The sequence below is a fragment of the Chelonus insularis genome, unplaced genomic scaffold, assembly GCF_013357705.1.
Source record: "Chelonus insularis isolate UGA/USDA-ARS -01 unplaced genomic scaffold, ASM1335770v1 contig_24_pilon, whole genome shotgun sequence".
NCBI classification, from domain to species: domain Eukaryota; kingdom Metazoa; phylum Arthropoda; class Insecta; order Hymenoptera; family Braconidae; genus Chelonus; species Chelonus insularis.
In genome coordinates this window covers 348,089-368,671 of record NW_023276446.1, presented here as the reverse complement: position 1 = coordinate 368,671, position 20,583 = coordinate 348,089, and the positions used below count along the sequence as shown (strand labels likewise).

At 38.8% G+C, this 20,583-nt stretch overlaps 1 protein-coding gene across 1 annotated transcript in view; it reads left to right on the top strand.

The window, feature by feature from the left end:
• Positions 1-20,583, top strand: part of LOC118064750 (Bardet-Biedl syndrome 2 protein homolog) — a 100,827-nt gene that overhangs the window by 16,648 nt on the left and 63,596 nt on the right. The window lies entirely within an intron of this gene.

The following is a 20,583-nucleotide window of genomic DNA, read 5'->3' as shown; positions in this document are numbered from 1 at the left end:
TCTCTTAGCTCTATGATAGCTCCTCGTACAAGAAGAAGAAGGTTTATCTTGTAACGTTAGAGGTCTATGATATAGCTCGGTCAATCCTGACCAACCTCATCAGCTCTCTCCGTCAAGCTCAATCATCATCAAGCCCTCATAGAGCTCGTACATCTAGCTCACCTGGTGCTCATCTCTTTGAGAAAATCAAGATCAAACCCTTCAGTGGGAAATACCAGGATTAGGAGAAGTTTGAGGACTTGTTCCAGGCCATGGTTGGCAACAACGCTGAGCTCACCGACGTCCATAGAATGATGTTATTAAAAGGTGTAGTTCAGGGTGATGCAGCTCGGCTCCTACAAAACCTGAGGACTACCAACGACAATTACGCCATCGCGTAGAACTTGCTCACATCTCGTTATGAGAATAAACGGCTCCTGATCTCAACTTAGCTCGACAAGCTCTTCGGCGACGGCTCAGTAGTAGAACCAACATCTAAGGATCTCCACGACTTGCTCAGTGGTGTTCGAAAAGCTCTTGATTCATTAAAAGCTCTAGATGGCGAGGTCGACAAGTGGGACATGACACTTGTGAATTATTGAGCTCACTTCAGAGAAACCATCAAAGCTCAAGTCGCCATCGAACGCCAGCTCTGCTTAACTCAAGAAATCACCAGCTCGGTCATCGGCTGCCACTGCTCAAGCTCAATCTCCAGCTTCTGCTTTTCAAGCTCTATCAGATCGAGCCAACAGCTCAGCAAAGCTCGGCCACAAGCCCAGACCCTGGTTACAGAGGTCCAGCTGATCCTGGTCACGTCTGTGATTACTGTGGCAGCAAAGATCACTTCATCACTAGCTGTCCAGACTACCGGAAGCTCTCTCCACCCAACAGGCTCAAGCTCGCAATGCAGTATCGGCTTTGCAGTAATTGCATTGGCGGACACGATGTCAAGGCTTGCCAAAGCGAGAAGCGCTGTCATCATTATGGTATGAAGCATCATACCACAATACATCAAGGTAAGGCTACTCAAATCAGTTCGGCTCCAGTTCCAGCTTAACAACTTCTAACCACATAGGATTGATAAGCTCCAATTAATCTTGACAGTCATGCTCAAGGATTAATTTTTTTTTGTTTCTTTTGTTGTTAGCTCAAAGTGGCTCTCCCTTGCTAGCTCAACAGCTCAAATCACCGCTGAGCTCTCCACTAGCTCTTGATCATGCTCCAGCGCAGCTCAACAGCTCAACTCAACACGCAGCTCTCCACCAGCTCCTGATTTATGCTCCAGTTAAGCTCCAGCTCCTGAATCATCTCTAAGCTCGACTTCTGGTCTTGTGATCCTCCAGCTGTTAAACAAGTTCGAGAATTGGCTGTCTATCCAACAGCTTTACTTGCAACAGTTCAAGCTAAACTAATTGTTCCTGTTTTGGCTCGTCAACCAGTAAGAATGTTGTTGGATTCAGGATCAGAGCTCTCTTTCATAACAAATAAGTTAGCTCGTCAACTCCAGCTCCCAAAATAACGATCATCAATTCTGCTCACTGGTATTGGCAACGCTGCTGCTGGTCGTACACGGGGTCTAAGCATCATCACGCTTAAATCCCTCTACTCAGAGGACCAAATACAAGTTCCTGTTCACGTGCTCAGCAAGATAACAATAGTCTTCCCTACCTACAATATTGACAGCTCATCGTGGTCACACCTCAAAGGCCTACAGCTCGCAGATCCTCAGTATAGAACGCCAGGTACCATTGATGTTTCTCTGGGCTCTATACCATTAGCTCAAATTATTCGCTCGGAGCTCAGACAAGGTCACGCCTCAGATCCCATAGCTCTCAATCCTATTTTTGGTTGAATCGTCTTCGGTGCAACTAAGTCAAGCTCATTATCTCTAACAAGTTTAGCTCTTCACGCGAAACAGGATCACGATTTTCATGAACTACTATCCAAGTTTTGGGTTCAAGAAGAGACTGCTTAAGTTAATTCTCCAAAGCTCACTCCAGATGAAGAACGCTGTGAAGCTCATTTCATCAAAACTCACTTAAGAGAAACAACCGGAAGATATGTTGTGAGACTTCCAATAGTTCCATCACCACCAGCTCTTGAAGAATCCAAAACCCTATCTCTCAAGCGTCTTCGATCAATGCTCAAGCAACTCTCATGTGACTCTAAGCTCAATCAGCTCTACACACAATTTATAAACGAATATCAAGCTCTAGGACATATGGGGCGTGCTCCAGAAGTTCAATCAAGCTCGAGAGGAAGCTCAGGTCTTGTATTTGGTGATCGCTCGAAAAAGATGACCTTGGCACATGATACTTCGATATCAGGAGGGTTGAGGGTCTCAGTAGAGGGGTCATCGGTGCAACCCAATAGTCTGCCTCATTTTTATTTGCCTCATCATGGTGTTTTACGTAAGCAAAGTCTCACTACAAAATTAAAAGTCGTCTTCAATGGATCAGTCCAAACAAACTCTAGTTTCTTGCTCAATAATATTTTTTATACTGATGCCAAGCTTTCCCAGTCGACATCTTTGACGTCTTATTGTGGATTAGACGACACAAGATTGTCTTTAGCTCTGATATAACGAAGATGTTTCGACAGATAAACGTTCATCCAGCCGATTAGGATCTCCAGAGGATTCTTTGGCTCGATGAACATAACAATATAGTTCCATATCAGCTCACCACGGTCACCTATGGTACCAGGCCAGCTCCATTTCTTGCTGTACGAGTTCTACTTCAACTAATAAAAGCTGAAGGCATAAAATATACTCGTGCAATAGCTCCTATGACGAAAGGTCGTTATGTTGATGACATTTTCGGTGGCTCAGATACTTTGCACGAAGCTCAGCTCATAGCTCAAGATCTAATAAAGCTCTGCATGGCGGGGAGCTTCCCTCTAGCAAAGTGATCAAGCAATAGCCCTGCTCTTCTGCAAGCTCTAGCTCTACAAAGTCCCTCAACTGCTCCTGCTCTGGCTCTAGATGATACAGAATTAAAAGTGCTTGGATTATCTTGGAGTCCTGCATCCGATCAGTTGATCTTTTCACCGAAAAGCTCAACGCTTAAGAAACAAACGAAGCGCTCAGTGCTCTCTGGAGTAGCTCAGCTCTTTGATCGGCTCGGATTCTTAGCTCCAGTAATAGTTCGAGCGAAAATGTTCATTCAAGAGCTCTGGTCAAACAAATCAGGATGGGATGATGAACTTCTTGCTCAGCTCTCTCAACGGTGGACACGCCTACGAGACGAGTTACCATATCTCGCTCATGTTCATATCCCTGAATGGCTCAACACGATCTCCAGCTTATACATAAAAATACATGGTTTCTCAGATGCATCGCAGTTCACCATGGCTGCATACATTTATATTAAAGTTCAAAACTCAAACGAATCGGCTCAGATCCAGCTCTTGTGTGCTAGAACTAAGGTAGCACTATTAAAACCAGTTACAATTCCTCGGCTCGAACTAACTGCTGCCTGGATGCTCTCAAAGCTCGTCAAACATGCTCAAGAACTGCTCGAATTAGCTCAAACTCCTATCTATCTATGGACTGATTCATCTGTGGCATGACCATGGGTTCTTAGTCATTCATCTAAGTGGAAAGAATTCGTGTGAAACAGAGTTCCATTCATCCAAGAGCTCAATCCAACCGCTAAATAGCTCTACATCCCTGGAAAACAAAATCCAGCGGATTGTGCCTCTCGTGGCCTTACTCCAATCCAACTAACTGACTTCAATCTCTGGTGGAAAGGACCTGAGTGGCTTAAAGGTTCATTTTCTCCTTGGCCAGCTCAACAGCTCAAACCTTCAGCTTTTGCTCACAAAGAAGAAAGATCAGGCATCTTATTGCATGCAGCTAAAGCTCCATCGGAAAAAGATCACCCATTGTAGCACCTTCTATCAAGATATTCATCACAATCTCATAGCTTCACAAGAAGAGCTCGATCCTCAGCTCATCTGGGTGAAGATCATCCAAAGACTTCACTTTACATTTGAATTAAAAGCTCTGCGAGATTGTCTTCAATTACCATTATCGCACTTTGTCTCTAAGCTCGCAGCTTTCGCTGATCAAGAAGGTATACTTCGTGTTGGTGGTCGCCCAACAAACTCTGAGCTCGAAGAAGATGAAATTCATCCGATAATACTCCCAGGGAAATCCTACTTTTCACAGCTCCTTATTGATCAAACTCATCGACAAACTCTCCATGGAGGAACTCAAGTTACTCTCATTCACGTTCGAGAAAAGTTCTGGATAGCTGTTTTTGTCTGCTTCGTGACCTCAGCTGTTCACTTGGAGCTGGTGTCAGACTATTCTGCAGAAGCATTCATAAAAGCCTACTAACGCTTTGTCAGTCGTCGAGGGGCAAGCTCAGTGCTCTATTGCGACTGTGGAACCAACTTCAAGGGAGCTGATTCCTTCCTAAAAGATCTCTTTCGTCAAAGCTCATCAGAAAACGCTCAGCTCGTCAGCTCACTAGCTCAGGTGAGGACAAGATGGATCTACTCACTTCCCAGCGCTTCTCACTTTAGTGGAAAGTGGGAAGCCGCTGTTAAGTCGGTGAAGATTCACCTAGTAAGGATCCTCTAGACAACCTTACTTACCTATGAAGACTTCACCACTCTACTAGCTCAATTAGAGGCGGTGTTAAATTCTCGACCGCTCTCGCCGCTCACTGATGATCCCGACGATCTACGAGCTCTGACTCCAGCTCACTTTCTTCATAGAACATCTTAAGGAGTTTTTCCTGAAGTTGCTTTAACTCATCTCCCTGAATCACGACTTGTTCTATGGCAGTTAATCCAACAGAAGCTCCAGTACTTTTGGAAGCAGTGGTCCAAAGAGTGCTTACAAAGATATGTCTTAATCTCTAAGTGGAGAAAGGCAGCTCACAACATTGCAGTCGGCTCTCTAGTTCTGCTCATTGAAGATAACTCCCCTCCGGCTCAATGGCCTTTAGCTCGAGTCATCGATGTTCATCCTGGACAAGATATACTCATTCAGGTGATCTCAATCAAGACTTCAAAGACCACCCTCACCAGATCAATCACCAAGCTCATTTTTCTACCAGTGGACGAGCACCGCAAAGACGTTGCGGTAGATAGAGAGTATGTTGCGAGAGGTCAATCGCAACCTGTCAGCTGGACTGGACTAGCTTTCGTTCGAGTTCGTGCTCGGTCGAGCTTACGCGATCAGCTCGCCCTATCCTAGCTCTTCTTTTAACGCTCAACTAATTACAGCTCGTCTTCTCCATCCTAGCCAATAAGAGTTGTCCTACTATTGTGCTAGGTCAACCGACGCCGGCTACAACATGTTTGCAGCCATTAACGCTCACGCGACGCTCAAATACACCTGTGCTATTACCGCTCTTTTTATTTTCGCATAAAATAATTGTTACAAGCTCTTGATAAATTCTATTCGGGCTCAATAACGTTCAGTTAAGCTCTAACATTGTCAATATGCTACTGCTAACGTGATAAATCATTTATTTTTACAATAAAAATCCTAATTAAGCTGAAGACAAGTGTCTTTTGTGTGTGTGCACTTCTCTTGACCACATCCTACGGCGCAGCTCATCTGCTATCATTATTCTTAGCATTAAATAAAAACTTGAAATATCTCAGAAAATTTATTTGCATTAATATCAAGTTGAGTGTATTTAACCACGATGTGCCAACATTTTCTGTCATACTACGACCATGCGTCAAACTTCGAACATTGTGGATAGAACAAATTAATGTTTGTTCTATGATCATATCAATGCTTACATCGTTAGAAAACTTCTCACTTCTTCTTACTGTAAAATATCTTTTCTGGTGTATTTTTCAAACTCTACGGGAGAATTCATTTTTTTTCCCAATTTCAACATGTCTTGGACACATAAATGAGCACTTTTTGCATAATTATAATGGTTGCAAATGTGAAAAAATAGGTATTATATCCATAATTGTAGATAAATGTATCTTAAAATTTTCACTGCGTTCAGCTTGAATGAATGTGCTTACTAATGAGATCATTTTAATGTATTTCATCAACAAAGTAGCAGTATAACCTCTGCTTTCATTTTTTTTATTTCTGTTTTGATGTTATATATAAACGTTTGTGTATGTGGAGAGTTTTCAATGACACTGAGCGTAGAATTCATATTTTCTTCTTGAGGTTTTAATAACAGTAGTGCCATAAGTTGTTGTTTTTTTCATCATTCAGTTCACACTCATCGAATAATTCCATAAAAAGTACTGTTTTTGTTAGAAAATGTGCTCTTAAACTTCGAGAATAATTTTTCTCTGACATCATATGATCAGATTAATTTTCAGCACATATTCCACTTTCATACCAAGCTTCCTTTAAGCCATTTCCATCCATATCTTTACCAATGGAATAACATGCCCAGAAATAACATCAGTAGGTAAAATCCTCCAAGTCGTATAAAAACCTTACTCATATCATATGGACATAAAGTTAATTTCTTTTGTATTTCAAAAAATAGCTGGTGAGCTTTTATATATAATTGTTGATCGAAGGTGTGTAACCTGACAGCTCGTGTCAGGCGCCACGTTTGCTCGACCCTTCCCTTAGCCGTTCAGTCACGACACCTATGCCGAACTATCGACCCAATTACTGACTTAGGAAACACTTATTGCAGATCGATAAATTATCGATCGGAACTATAGCTCGGAAGTACAACTCGACGACCACGTGCAATGACAAAGTTCTCGCTAGTTCGGCTCCTATATTAGAAAAAGAGACATGTGCCCTTTGCACCTAAACAAGTTAACGCTGTTTTGGCTAATTATTACGCCTTTTGGCTGCTAAAAATTAACCGATAAGGTCTGTTTGACCTAATGAATTTATTATTGAATGTTTCGACGACGTTGCATTGCTGTGAGTGCACTCATCATCAAGGGACAACTACCCATGAAATTCACACGACTGAGGAGGCAGTACTTGACGCCTGTGGGAATACTCGACGATGAGTGAGCTTAAATTATTAACTTACTATTTTCTTTTGGCTTGGAGCTTTTTCTTGCTGCTGGAGTACTCTTTGCTTTCCTAAAATCAAATTTCTTAAAAAAATTTTCAGTGATGTAATGTCTGAATGTATTTTAATTATTTCACATAATTATTTAAAATACATTTTAAGAAAAGCTAAAAATGAATAGCAATAAACGTTAAGGATTGAGGTTAACGATTATTACTCAAGTTATTTTCTGAGTTTTCCCAAGATTTCGTTAAAATAGAAAGGATTTCAAAGAATAGTTGAGGAAGTCATTTTTTAGATATTTTATTGCTTTTGGAAAACCCACGTGGCGAAAAGCAATAAAACTTTAAAAAAAGAGTACATGACGTGAGAAAAGCGTTAGCTTTTCCAAAAAGGCAAAGACCATGCGAAGGGACTTGTACGCGCCTGAAGCAAGGGACTTCTAATTATGTCACATTCGACTAAATTAATACGTAAGGTTTGATGCATCAGTCAGTTGTCGAAAAAGTAAGATCGAGATCAGATCGTCGTGGAACATCTCTTGAAATCGTAAGTCTCGTTTTGTCTTGAGTATTGTACTGATAATATTTCAAAGTTTGTAAATTTTTGTATGAAGTTTATTTGATCATCAAATTATTTTTAAATTGATATTTAAATTAATTCGCGAGAAAAAGTGAATAATTGCGCTGACTGGAGCATCGACTAAGGACCGATTAATTGTAATCATCTGTTGGTAACGTTTAAATTGTTTTTATAATTTTTCAATAATTTTCATTCAATAAAATTTTGTTATTGTTTTTATATAAATCACACATTTTTACTTCCTCTATCGAAGATCCCCTCATCCCTGTCTATTGGTCGAAAGGCTAGGACTAAAAAGAGGAACTTAAAGTCTCTAAGGTTAAGCATATGGTTTACATATTGACACCTTCAAAGAGCAAAATTACATAACAGTGATTTTTCTGGTACCAGTCAGAAATTTGTTGTAAAAGATTGTGACGTGTAAGTGTGTGTGCTAACGTGTGACGTCACAAATTCTAACGCCTCATCAGCTCTAATTCCTTGACCTCGGCGAGTCTCTGGCCAGAATCATAAATAATTAAGAAAACTGTCGATTCACGATTTCGGTTGAGTTAATAATTAATTACTTATTAATTATTAATTTCGACAAAAATAATTAGTTTTGTTTTTTTTTAATACTCAATCTTAGATTTATAAGCATTTTCATTTTATTTTCAGTTGTTATTATCAGTTTAATGTACAGTAATTACCAGGATATAATCATTAATTGTAATACACGTTTTCCTAGGATTGCGTAACTGAAAATTGGACTGAATTTATTTCTCGGTTACTTAATTAATAAAGTTAAGATTAGGTTCAATTTGTCGAGTTTTTATTTCGACCGAGCCTACCGTCCCCTACCAATCCAGGCATAGTTTCCCAGTTCTATTCAAAAACTGGGTGGTGCCCACAATTTGGTAAACATTTTCGGTAAATATTCATATTATATGCAAATTTGGAGTTTCAATATTTAGATAACTAAATAATTTTTCAAGTTGAATAAAACTTAGAAATTACTTCATTTTGAATGATTAGATACTGATTTATTAGAAGTAGAAAGAATTTTTTTTTGTGCTTCGTGTTGGATTGATTCTTTGGCCGTACACGTCTGTAGCGTTCAGCAACTACTTCTCCAGACGCGGTACGGTTACCGGTGATGAAAACATTTTCTTGACTTATTTTCTGTGCCTCCGTCAAGGTAAATATCATTGCTGAGTACAAAGCAGTATTATGAGTTGCTTTTAAATAGATAAACGATAGATATTTTATCTTCGATAGATTACTTTCAATATTGGTAATGTGAAATTCCAAAAATCCGTTCCAACCAGGATGTAAAAGAATCAATAGCCACCGTCTAGCAGTCCATATAATTTTTCCAGGTAATGAAAAAACTTTCGAAGGTTAAAAAAGACGAATTTTCCCCATGTCTTTAATTTCGATTAAAGCTAATCCATTAACAACTGAAGCATTATATTCATAAATAGGTATTCGATGTTTTTCGGATATATCAGATGTAGATACAGAAATGCAACGTTGGATATCTAAATCCATTTCAACTGAATTTTTTTAGGTAATACACCGTACACCACCAGTGTAATAAAATGTATTTTTTTTATCTATTAAATCTTCTTTAGATATAACAGTGACGATAATGTAAAAATAATTGGATGAGAATGTGTAAGAATAGAGATTTATTTGATAAATAAATAATATTAGTAATAGTATATTATATATACTTCTATTTACTCCAGGAGTAATTGTTTATTGTAATAATGTTATTCAAATAAATAGTAATTGAATTCAGTAAATGAATGAATTTGTTTTTTTAATCAACGAATTATTTACTAATATACTACTTTTAAAGCCAGAAAAAGAAAGAAAGGCAACCATACTCTTAAATTTTGCATCAATCATTCTCCTGTTATGTATTTTTGCTCTTTAGAGGTGTCAATATGTAAACCATATGCTTAACCTTAGAGACTCAAAGTTCTTCTTTTTAGTCCTAGCCTTTCGACCAATAGATTATTTAGAAACAAAACAATTCAAAAACCAGTCACAAAAATTAGCGCTCGTAACTAGCGCTTTCTTATTAAAACGCCAAAACACTGGCAGGTTGTCCCCTTGTTTTGATTCTTTGAAGCCCGAGGATTTAACGATCTGTAAAGCATCAGTAGTTCAATGACACAATCTCTAGATTAATTAGAACATAGCAGCAGTGTAACACTGTCCTTTGCTGCCTTAAATTCAGGGCAGACTTTTCGCTTTTAGAAATAAATGTTTTGTTTGGCATTCTCTTTCAAAGCAGTGCAGTTTCGTCTGCATTAGATATTTGCTCAGGTTTGTATCCTCCATCAGCTACTAGGTTTGTAAATTCTTCTGGATATATTTCTGCTGCAGCAGTATCTGCAGATGCAGCTTTTCAAACGATTTTAATGTTATGCAACGATTGTCTCACCTCAAATTTATTGAATCAACCCTCCGATGCTTGAAACTCTCCCTCTGTACATTCACCACTCCAACTACCATCAGGTTCTTTAAAATGCGCATAAAGACGCTCTGCCTTCTTCCGAACCATTGGACCACTCAGGGGCACCCTTTTTTTGTTGCGGTCTTTGATCCATAATGACAACGCCACTTCCATTTTTTCTATTGCTAAATCACGAACAATTTTTGCTGACAGTGGAAATGAAGCTACAGACGACCTTATTTTATCTTCAGATTTTTTTATCGATCATATAGTTGATTCGCTGACATTGAATGAGCGTGATATGGATGCAAACGACTTTTCAAGGCGTAAACGATCAAGCATTTCTATTTTCACTTTCTTGAATGGAAAGACGAAACAACAAAACACGCAAAACAGCTCTTACCAAAGGACGGAACGTCTAATATGTGGGAGCATTTGAAATTATATTTTATGCATTGAGTAATAAGGTTGCTTCCATTCTCAAATTAGAATCCCCTAAAAAAAATGAGCTCCGACATTGGCAAGGGTTGAAATCACCCTTCAAACGTTTTTTTGTGTATCTTCTTATGTATGTTCTCATTTTTTTCGAGAACTGTAACAGAAAAAATATTTCAAACAAAAGTTGAAGCCACTACAATTTTACATGAAAAATCTGCAACTCCGTAACCTTATCTGTAACAGGTAAAAAGTTATTGACCTCTAAAGATTGAAAAATTCAAAACGATGAAAAATATTGGACATCCTTCGAGTATGATACTGCTGTGAGAGAGACAAAGTGATATGTCAGCGCTTGTAAGTAAACAAAATCAAAATGTGTTTATCTGATGATTCCACTGATGAAAAAGAAGTGATAAAAAATTTGATGAAGAAGCTAGAATAATTGTCCAAGCAGAAACATTACCAAAAAAATTTAGTAAATGCTATTTATTAGTTTATAATCATTAGAAAAAGTGGCGAATGGAAAATGTAAATTCTTTATCAAACTCGGATGAGAATAGTTTATTTGTTTATTTTAATCTACTAAAAAGAATAAAGCGTATTTAATCTAAACTGTCTATAAACAAATTATACATTATTTACAGACACTTCTCACACATTCCATAGTGTGTAAATAATCTATAGTTTGTTTACGGCATTTAACATTGAAGAGGCTTAGCGTTTCAAAAGTGTCTACAAGAATAACAGACTTGGATTTGCAGTGTGGAAAGATTGGTATCACTTCGGCTTCGTTCTACTTATTACAAATCAACTTGCCTTGCTGTAATCATTGTTAAAAATGAAAAATAAATTTGAACAAACGTCTATATTCAAAAATAATGGAACTTGTTATAAATAATCGAACTCGAGATCATCACAAAAAATTTGACTTGTTTTACCGTAAAAATAAGCTTCAATTAAACTAAAGTTAGCGACCAATTTTTACGAATTATATCCGATGAACTTTTATCAATAGAGAACATTACAAGAATTGGGCCACGTCTTATGACATTTTTCTTAACTAGCGACGTTTTCGGATTATTCGATCATTCATTCGATCTACGATTTCTTACTCATACTTATGTGATTTTTTTATTAAACAATTGATGAAAACAATTTTACGGTTTTGCAATTATGGCAAGTCAAACTTGGCGCAATTTTATGATTTCAAACATTTTTTGCATGTAGAACAATTTAAAAATATCAGATTTCCAAACAACAATGACGTGACGCCGTTTTTTTTACAGATATCGAACCATATCTGTTTTTGGCGGATTTCTATTAACTGGAATCTTTTGAGATAACACAGCACCAATGCCAACATTCGAAGCATCAGTATCCAGAATAAAGGGATAATTTGAATCAGGATAACCCAAAATTGGAGTAGAAGTCAAAATTTGTTTCAATTTTTGAAACGTTTGAAAAGCTATATCATCTCAAATCAAATCTTTCTTTTACTAACTAATGAGATATAAAGGTTTTGCGTTCATTTAGACTTGTACTGAAGATAATTGTATTATCTGAATGAACTAAACAAATTTTGCCGAGAAGACCTTCTAAAACTATGTTCCTAAGTTTAACTTTTTGAGTCATGCTTTTTTCTACTGCATATTTTGATCTGAAATTTTGTACTCGATATTTTTTGGGTCGCTGATCCGGAATCCGAGGTTATATTTATATAATTTTCAAATCCAAGATGGGAGACCAAATTTGTGAACTTCAATCAAATTTCACTAAAATTGGTATACAGAGGTTTTTAGGTATGCTGATTACGAACATGAGCTCAGATTTACAAAGTTTGAGATGAATAATTCAAGACGGCGGCCTTTATTTTGTGCAATTAAATCGTTTAGAGCAACCGATCAGACATAATTCTATTGCATATTTTGGTCTGAATTTTCGTACTCGATCATCCTTTCGCGGTGACTTATTCCAAATTTGAGGTTAGATTTACAAATTATAAAATGGTGGATCAAAGATGGCGGACTAAATTCGTAAAATTAAATCAAATTTCAAAAAAATTTGGTTTATAGGGGTTTTCAAGGTCACAGATCACAAGTATAACGTCAGTGTTTCGGTACTTTTTATGTCCAAGATGGCGGATTCAATATGTCCGACTGTCAGTAATGCATATTTTTTTTTAATCGATATATTTAGGTAGGAAGTTGGCTGATTATTTTAATTTTACACTTTTTTTCGCTATCTTGGATCAGCCATATCAAATTCCGTCAATATAACTTCAGATTTATGTTTAGCGTTTCCAAAAACTTCCGAGTACAATAATTCAGACCAAAATATGCAGTAGAACATTTTTGACAGCAGTTTCAATAGGTGGTGCTCTGGCAGTACCACTGTTAGTCAAAGGGTTAACGAAGGTGGCAGAAGCATTACACAAGCCAAAAGAAAGAACCTTAAATTGCCGAACCTTATATCAAATACAAAAAAACAGTTTTAGATCTATCCTCCGGAGCAACTTCAACTTGCCAATATCCACTTTTTAAATCAACGGTAGAAAACCATTGAGCACCAAGAACCATATTCAATATGTCTTCTTGATGTGGAATTGGTGTTGAATCCTTTACTGTGACATCGTTTAATTTACGATAGTCAACTCAAAATCTAATTTCATCACTTCTTTTTGGAACAAGAATAACAGGAAAAGCCCAAATACCATTACAAGGTTCTATTGCATTCTGTTGTTCCATTTCCGCCATAACTAAATCAACTTTATCTCTATAATGTAAAGGAATACGACGAAAAGCTTGTTTAATAGGAAGTGCATTTTCAACATTAATTTTATGCTATAAAATTTTACACTTTCCTGAATCAAAAGAATTTTTCGCCCAAATATCGATATTCTTCAATAAAAGTTCTTAAAAACGAAATTCATCATTGACATCCAAAAATTTTAAAAATGTTTCAAACAAATCTGAAACAAATTCTGGAAGATTATTCAAAGAAGAACTTAATTTATTAATTGAAACAACTTTATTTCTTTCTGAAAATTTTTTATCAATAAGGTCTTTGAATTCAGTAAATAAACTAGACTTGATTAGGAAATCTAATCCTAGAATACATTCTTCTTCAATTTTAGTAAAAACAATCTCTAAATTAACCTCAATATTGGATATTTTTATTTCTACAGTCTCGATAAAATCAAAATCAAATTTATTACCTGAAACTGTAAAAATAGAATAAAAAAAAGTAGAATTATTTTTTAAGAACCGAATGAGTAAGAAAAATCAATTGAATTAATTTTTTTTTTGATGAACCTCTATCAGTAGACTCATTAGGATTATAAATATTTGATAAACTAGCTTGAACAGCTTAAAGAACTTGACGATTCTTCTTAGAATGTCCTTCTTCACCACAAATCCAACATTGGAAAATTTGCGAACAATTTTGATTTTGGAAATTTGACCTAAAATTTCCTTTAAACGAATAAAAATTATTTTTATTATCTTTTTTGAAATTATTTCTATAATTATCATTTTTATGATAATTATTATTATTATCTTATTATTAAAATTGTTTTGATTCTGACCTTCAAAGGTCAAATCTTCAATTGACTCGAGCTCCAAAGCTCTCTGAGTTGCCACTTTAAGAGACTTAATTCTCTCTAAACGAAAAGAAAATTGCTACGTTAATTTCTTTAATCCAGAAATGAATTGTAAACCAGCAATGATATCTCTCTCTTCAAAAGAAACCAAAGAATACGCAAATTTGACAAACATATCCAAATCATTTGAAAAGTCTGTCAAATTTTCATTTTCAGACTGTTTTCCAGCCTGAAAACGACTAAAATAAGCTCGAGAAAATTGAGCTTCACCAAAACGATCTTCCAAAATTTTCTTCAATTTTTTAAAATTCCCTAAATCATCTAAACTCGAATTTTCTAAAATAACTTGAGCTTTGTCCTTCAAACAGGACACTGAAATCAATTCTTTTGCTCTGTTTGTTTATTTACGCAGACAAGCGATAGTCTTAAATTGACGGGATTGTCCTACAGACATTTAACCTCCTCAGGTTTGAGGGTGAGGTGAGGCTGCAGCCGTTCAGTCATTATTTCAAACGTCTCAGGATTCGGAAAGACCCGGGGATGACCGTTTTCTGCATACGAGCCGCGAGAATTTCAGCCTGACTACGGCAGACTGGTATTGTTCGAAGCTCTGTCAGAAAGCGGTCCCTCATTTTTCCGAAGGCTCCAATCACCAGGACTATCACGTGCGCTGTGATAGACATTTTTCATGACCTCCATGAACTCTCTGTAGCGTTCCTGTTCACTCTCTTCTTTCACACGTACATTCGTCTCAGGCGGGGCTGAGAACTCAATGTAATATTCGTGTTTGGTGGTATGGTTGAAGAGAGTAATATCCGGCTTATCGTGTTCAATGCGTTGAGAGGTAGAGAGCAGGTAATTCCAAAGAACTTTTGCTCTCCCGTTCCTAACGACTGACTCAATTTTACCGGGAACATAGGGCAGCACTGGTGTCTCATCTGACCCATACGAATGCCGAAGGTGGTCATACAGCACTCTTAGGGCGGCGTTATGCTGGTGAATGTAGGCTGAGCAAGCTAATATCGGACAAGCCGATAACACATGAAATAGCGTCTCATCTACATTACCGTGGCAAACTCGGTATCTTGTGTCCTCAAATTGCGCGTGCATAACATCACGCCGATAGGCAAGGGTAAAAAATACACCATCTTGGCAGGCCATAATGAATCCTTCGGTCTCAGTGAATAAGCTAGTTGACTTAAGGTATTGGAAAATCAGCTGGTGTTGCAAGTACTGTGTTTTGAGATGACGGTACAACACACCGTGTAAGGATTTTGCCACATATTCGTCGAGCAATTTTACCTGCTCGGTTGTTTTTTCCTCTTCAGAAGGATTTTTGTTTGAGTACCTCGCCTTATAGGGCATAACTCTGGGGACGACTCTACTTCTAGTGACGACGTTACTTGGGACGTGATATTATTGCGCCTTCATAAAGGCACGAGGATACACGCATCTAGCCCGAGGCCTTACAACATACCACTACGAGTCCAACCTCAATTGACCGAAAACACCCGGCTCTCTGCATATCGTTTTTTGACTTTTCAGCTCCGGATGCGGGCTTGGATTTCAGTCTCCCGTAGTACCAGTTTTATCTGCCTTGGTCGGCGGCTCCAGTTGTTTATGGTGTGAGGGGAGCACCGTTATATTGTCAACAGCTGAAAGAAAGAAAATGGTTAGTTTTAGGTGTTTCCTGAAATATATTGAAATTTATTATTGTTTCAATGTTTTGTTGAGGATTGTTAAGTGAGAATCCCTATCCGTTTGATCCACAGGTTTTAGATGTTCTGCGAAGATTGCAGGCCTGCAACCCGTGTCTAGGTGCTCCGACAACACCCAGGTGTGGATCAATCAAGTTCACGAGCTATGTTTTCTTACGGCGCTGGTAATGATACTTCCTCGAACAATTTCTCGTCCCATGTCGACCCAGACCATGTCGATCTAAGGTCAACATTCGTTTCCGAACGTATGATCGCCATGGGACTCGTGCGTCTGTCTCTATATGCGGGACAGTGCAGCAAGAAATGCTCTACTGTGGCCTCGTCTCCCCTATTGCAATTAGGGCAGGTTGGATCTGCTTCCGTGGCATATTGTGCACGATGTGCACGGAATATACCATGTCCTGTGAATATTGGCGTCATTATGTTGTTTAGGCATATCCACTTATTATCGAGCCCGTCTGCTATGTTCGGGAAGAAGTGATATGTTTTGCGACCCGTCTCAGATGCATCCCATTATGCCTGCCATATTTTTATCGTTCGCAATCTGAGGTTCATTATCGGCGTCGACTACATCTTTGTCGGGACTCTTTAGGAGCATGCGAATTGTTCCCTCCTTCCAAGCCCGAGGAAAGACACCTTGAGTCAAGCACTCGTTGAATAGTGCCAGAAATCTTTTTGGGATGTACGCGATTGCGCGTTTAACGACCTTTACTTCCAGCAGCTCTAGTCCTGGAGCTTTTTCATTCTTAAGCCTTCGGACGACTTGTTTGAGTTCTTCTTTGTTGAACGGTTCTGCATCGTCTGTGTAAGGTAGGTTGAGAGCGTTTATCTTTATCCTGCTCTGTTCATCTGTGTCCTTTTCCGGAAGGTCATCAACTACATGTACTGCCAGCAATCGCTCGGCTGTTTCCTTGAAGTTCAGGGTCTCACCACCCTGTTTAGTGCGGAGCGCATTCATGACTTTTTCGGCTCGAATCTTATCGGCCGCAAGCTTGTATACCACGTCCCACTCCTCCTCGCTTCCGTAAGTTGTGACGAAGTTCTTCCAGCTCTCTGTCTTCGCTCTTTTAATTTCTTTGGAGTACTTCTTTACCTACTGGCGGTATCGGAGTTTTGCCGTCGTAATTCGGTGGGTATCTGCACCAAGCTTCTTGGTACGTTGGAATCTATGGCGCAGTCTATAAACACTGCGTTTCAGGCGAGACAGATGGTTATTCCACCAAGGATTCGCTTTCCTTGGCGCTTTACGTCGCGGCATGGACTTTTCGCAAATGTCCGTTAACTCATCTGCGAGAGTGTCAGCGAATGTTTATCGGAGAGTCTAGCGATGGTCCTGCAGAAAGTGTGCTCTCTAGCTCGGGTATCAACTTACCGAAGCCTTCTCAATCGGCTGCTTTGACTTTAAACCGTCGGCAAGCCCAACACATTCCCTCGCCTACATCACAAGAGCCATAGTGAAGGGGCCGGTCAAGGTCTCGAGAAACACCTTTGTAAACTAGAAAACCAAAGGGTGAATTCTCGTTTACGACCAATCAAATATGAAAGATAGAATAACCTTCGCAGTATCGTCTTACAATATTTTCGGGAAAAGGACGGACTCCCGGAAAGCGGTCTGCGTGCGACTCTCTAGCCACCCCCGTGGACTAGATCATCACACCCCGCACTGGCCGACGACTGTGGCTACAGTATGATCGTCCATGCTCCGAGAGAACCTTACTACCCTGCTTCAGCTTTCAATCTCCGCGTGTTTTGATATTTGTTCTTGTCTCACTTGATTGGTCCAGCGATATGGCGAGGACCAGCTAACCTTCTGAGGCGGCAGCCTGCGATCATTCAACTGCCTTCTTTTTTTTTGTCTGCCGTTGCTTTCATGAGACTTGGTATCATTTATAGATAAAAAATACATTTGCAATTGCATTGCCATTCTTTCATATTACATTCTCTCTTCAAATACACTTTCTCCCACACACACACACACCTGTAAAGGACTCCACACCAAGGCGGAGCCTTAATTGTGGACATATAGGAGGTAGTGGTGATGGTAGCTCTTAGCCTCTGTTCCGTTATAATAAGGGTAGAGTTACCAGGTATACCCACGAGGAGAGGTCTACCTTTATACCCCTCGGTCGTTTTTATATGGACTTTCCGCTGCTCTCTGGTCAACTGCAAAAGCCTCAGACCGTCTGGGCTGCTAGAGTCGAAAACTGAGTCGAGGTTCTGCGCTGTCTGATATGCTGCTCTATATAGCATCAGAGCTTTCATAGATGTCATAAGCGTGGCCTATCACTGACCTGTCGTGTAGAGACTCTAAACTTAGTAGCCCATACCCTACCAGATTACGGGGGAAGTATAGGTGTTGGACAGAAGGTCGCGGGTGATGACTTCGAAATAATGTCATCACTTTCCTCGTGATAATGTCCAGGTCTTTGAGCTCTTCTCAGAGTCATTTGAGAACTCCGAATGAGTATAGCAAGATTGGGACAGCGAGCATATTCGTGGCTTGGACTTTGTTAGAGCCTGATAATTCAGAGCCCCATATTTTTTCAAGTCGCCACTTCTACTCACTGCGGAGAGTATCTTTGATAACAGACACATCCTGTAAAGGAGTTTGTGCCTGTCCAAAGTATTGATATAACGTTTTAGCATCTTAATGATTTATGATGATCACATCTGTAACCTTGACATTATCACTTCAGTTTGCCGATCTTCCTCTTATTGAGATACTGCGCGCTTGTCTCACCCAAAATCCATGCCGATTGCTCTGGTATACTCGGACACAACCTTTCGGGCTGCTTGAAGTCCCTCAAGACTTGCCGCGTACATTTTCAAGTCATACATTTAAAATAGATGTATAATTTTGAGTATATGATTGGCGACTCGTCTAGCTTTATATCCGGGCGTTCGGCGTAGAATGACAGATGATTGCAGTAGTAAGATGCAAAATAGTAGAGGACTTACGGTATCTCTTTGGTATACACTTCTTGTAAATGGCACTGCTCCAGTATGCGTCCAGTGTAATGCACCGGTCTACTCACATGCCTCAGACCGTCTGAGCTGCTAGGGTTGAAAACTGAGCTAAGGTTCTGAGCAGCCTACAGTACTGCTTCATACAGAAACGCATCCCCTTTTAACAGTTTGAAGTTGTTCACGAACTTGAGAACGAGATTAAATCCCTCATAGTTATAATAAGCCAGGCCCATCACTGACATCTTATGAGAAGAAGCTTGTAAAATATTATGTTAAATGTTTTTTGGTAATTTACCCAAGCCGTTGACAAATTGTGCTTGTAGTACCTTGAACCCAAACGAGGAAAAGATTAATTGGCCAATCCTCTCACTATAACGACATCACAAGCAACCCACTATGGTGATAAATGGGTGAGCTGAAACAAGTGCTATATATCCACATAAAAGTCATATAGTACCGGACATAGATGCTGTTCAATTTTTTAAAGGTTATACAGACGATATTCCTATACCCTCTTACAGAAAATTACACAGCAATTATGTCCGGTACTGTGCAGGCAGAGTCCTAACTTGGGCCCAGCTACCAGGTATACCCAAAAGAAAAGGTCTACCATATACACCCATATATAGGATAGACGAGATAACAATTTTTCCTTATGTACCCGGTGAATTAAGCCGGTCGTTAGAAATGAGAGAGCAAAGATTCTCTGGAAGTTCCTGCCCTCTATTCCTCAACGTATCGAACATACTAAGCCGGACATTACTTTTTTCGATCATAATGTCATCACATATATTATATCGACTACTCATCACTGGCTAAGACAAATATAGTGGCAAAAAAAAGCGAGTAAAAACGAACGCTACAGAGAGTTTATGGAGGTCCTGAAAAATGTCCGTCACGATTATATAGCGCCTGTGATAGTCCTGGTAACTGGTGCACTGGCTCACCCTCAAACCTAAAGGAGCCGTGTGTCTACAGGATGATCTTATTTCGTCAGACCCTAGGTAAATCGGAGCCTTGAGATTCTTGGCCAGACTTTTTTAACACATTGAAAGGAAAATAATGATAAAATAAATAAATAAGCGTAAGATCCCCCTTTACCAAATATAGTGATACCGTGTGATACTACACTCTTTCAATTTTAAAGTACTAATCACAAAATATTATGTTAGTAGAACCATTTATATGTATGATGTGGAGAGACAACACCTTGAGCACATCGACTGCTCCTTCTCCAAAGTTGTACAAATTATTGTTTTCATGTGAATTAGAATAATCCGGTTACCCTTGTATCGAAAGTTTATGATCAAATGACCTACTCTTCCGTAAGAAGCAATCCTATTTAATAATTCGATAGACCAACCCAGCCTACACACAAAAGCCTCAAAATGGAATGATCAAGGCGACAAATAATTTCGAGCATACGTCTAAGCCATGTTTCCCTGTCTTGAAAAGGACATTTTGTTCGAGTACCTTGCCTCTTAGGGCATAACTCTGAAAATAATTCTACTTCTTGCAACGGCATTTCCCGGGACGCTTATACCTGTTGCCTTATATCATACAACTACGAGTCCAACCCTAACTAACCGAAAGCACCTGGTTCGACATATTGTTTTCCGACTCTGCAGTCACAGGCGTGGCTTGAATTTTGGTCTTCCGTAGTACGAGTTTTATCCCCTTTGGTCTGCGGCCCCAGTTATTTCTGGTGCGAAGAAAAGCAGCGTTATATTTTCAACACCTACAAAAATGTATAGTTAATAGATTAATGAGTTTCCTGAAGAAAAATATAAAATTTTAAGTTAAAGTTAAGTTTAAGTTGAAAAATAAAAATAAAAAAACCAAAAAATTGGAATAGAAAAATAAAAAATAAGGCAA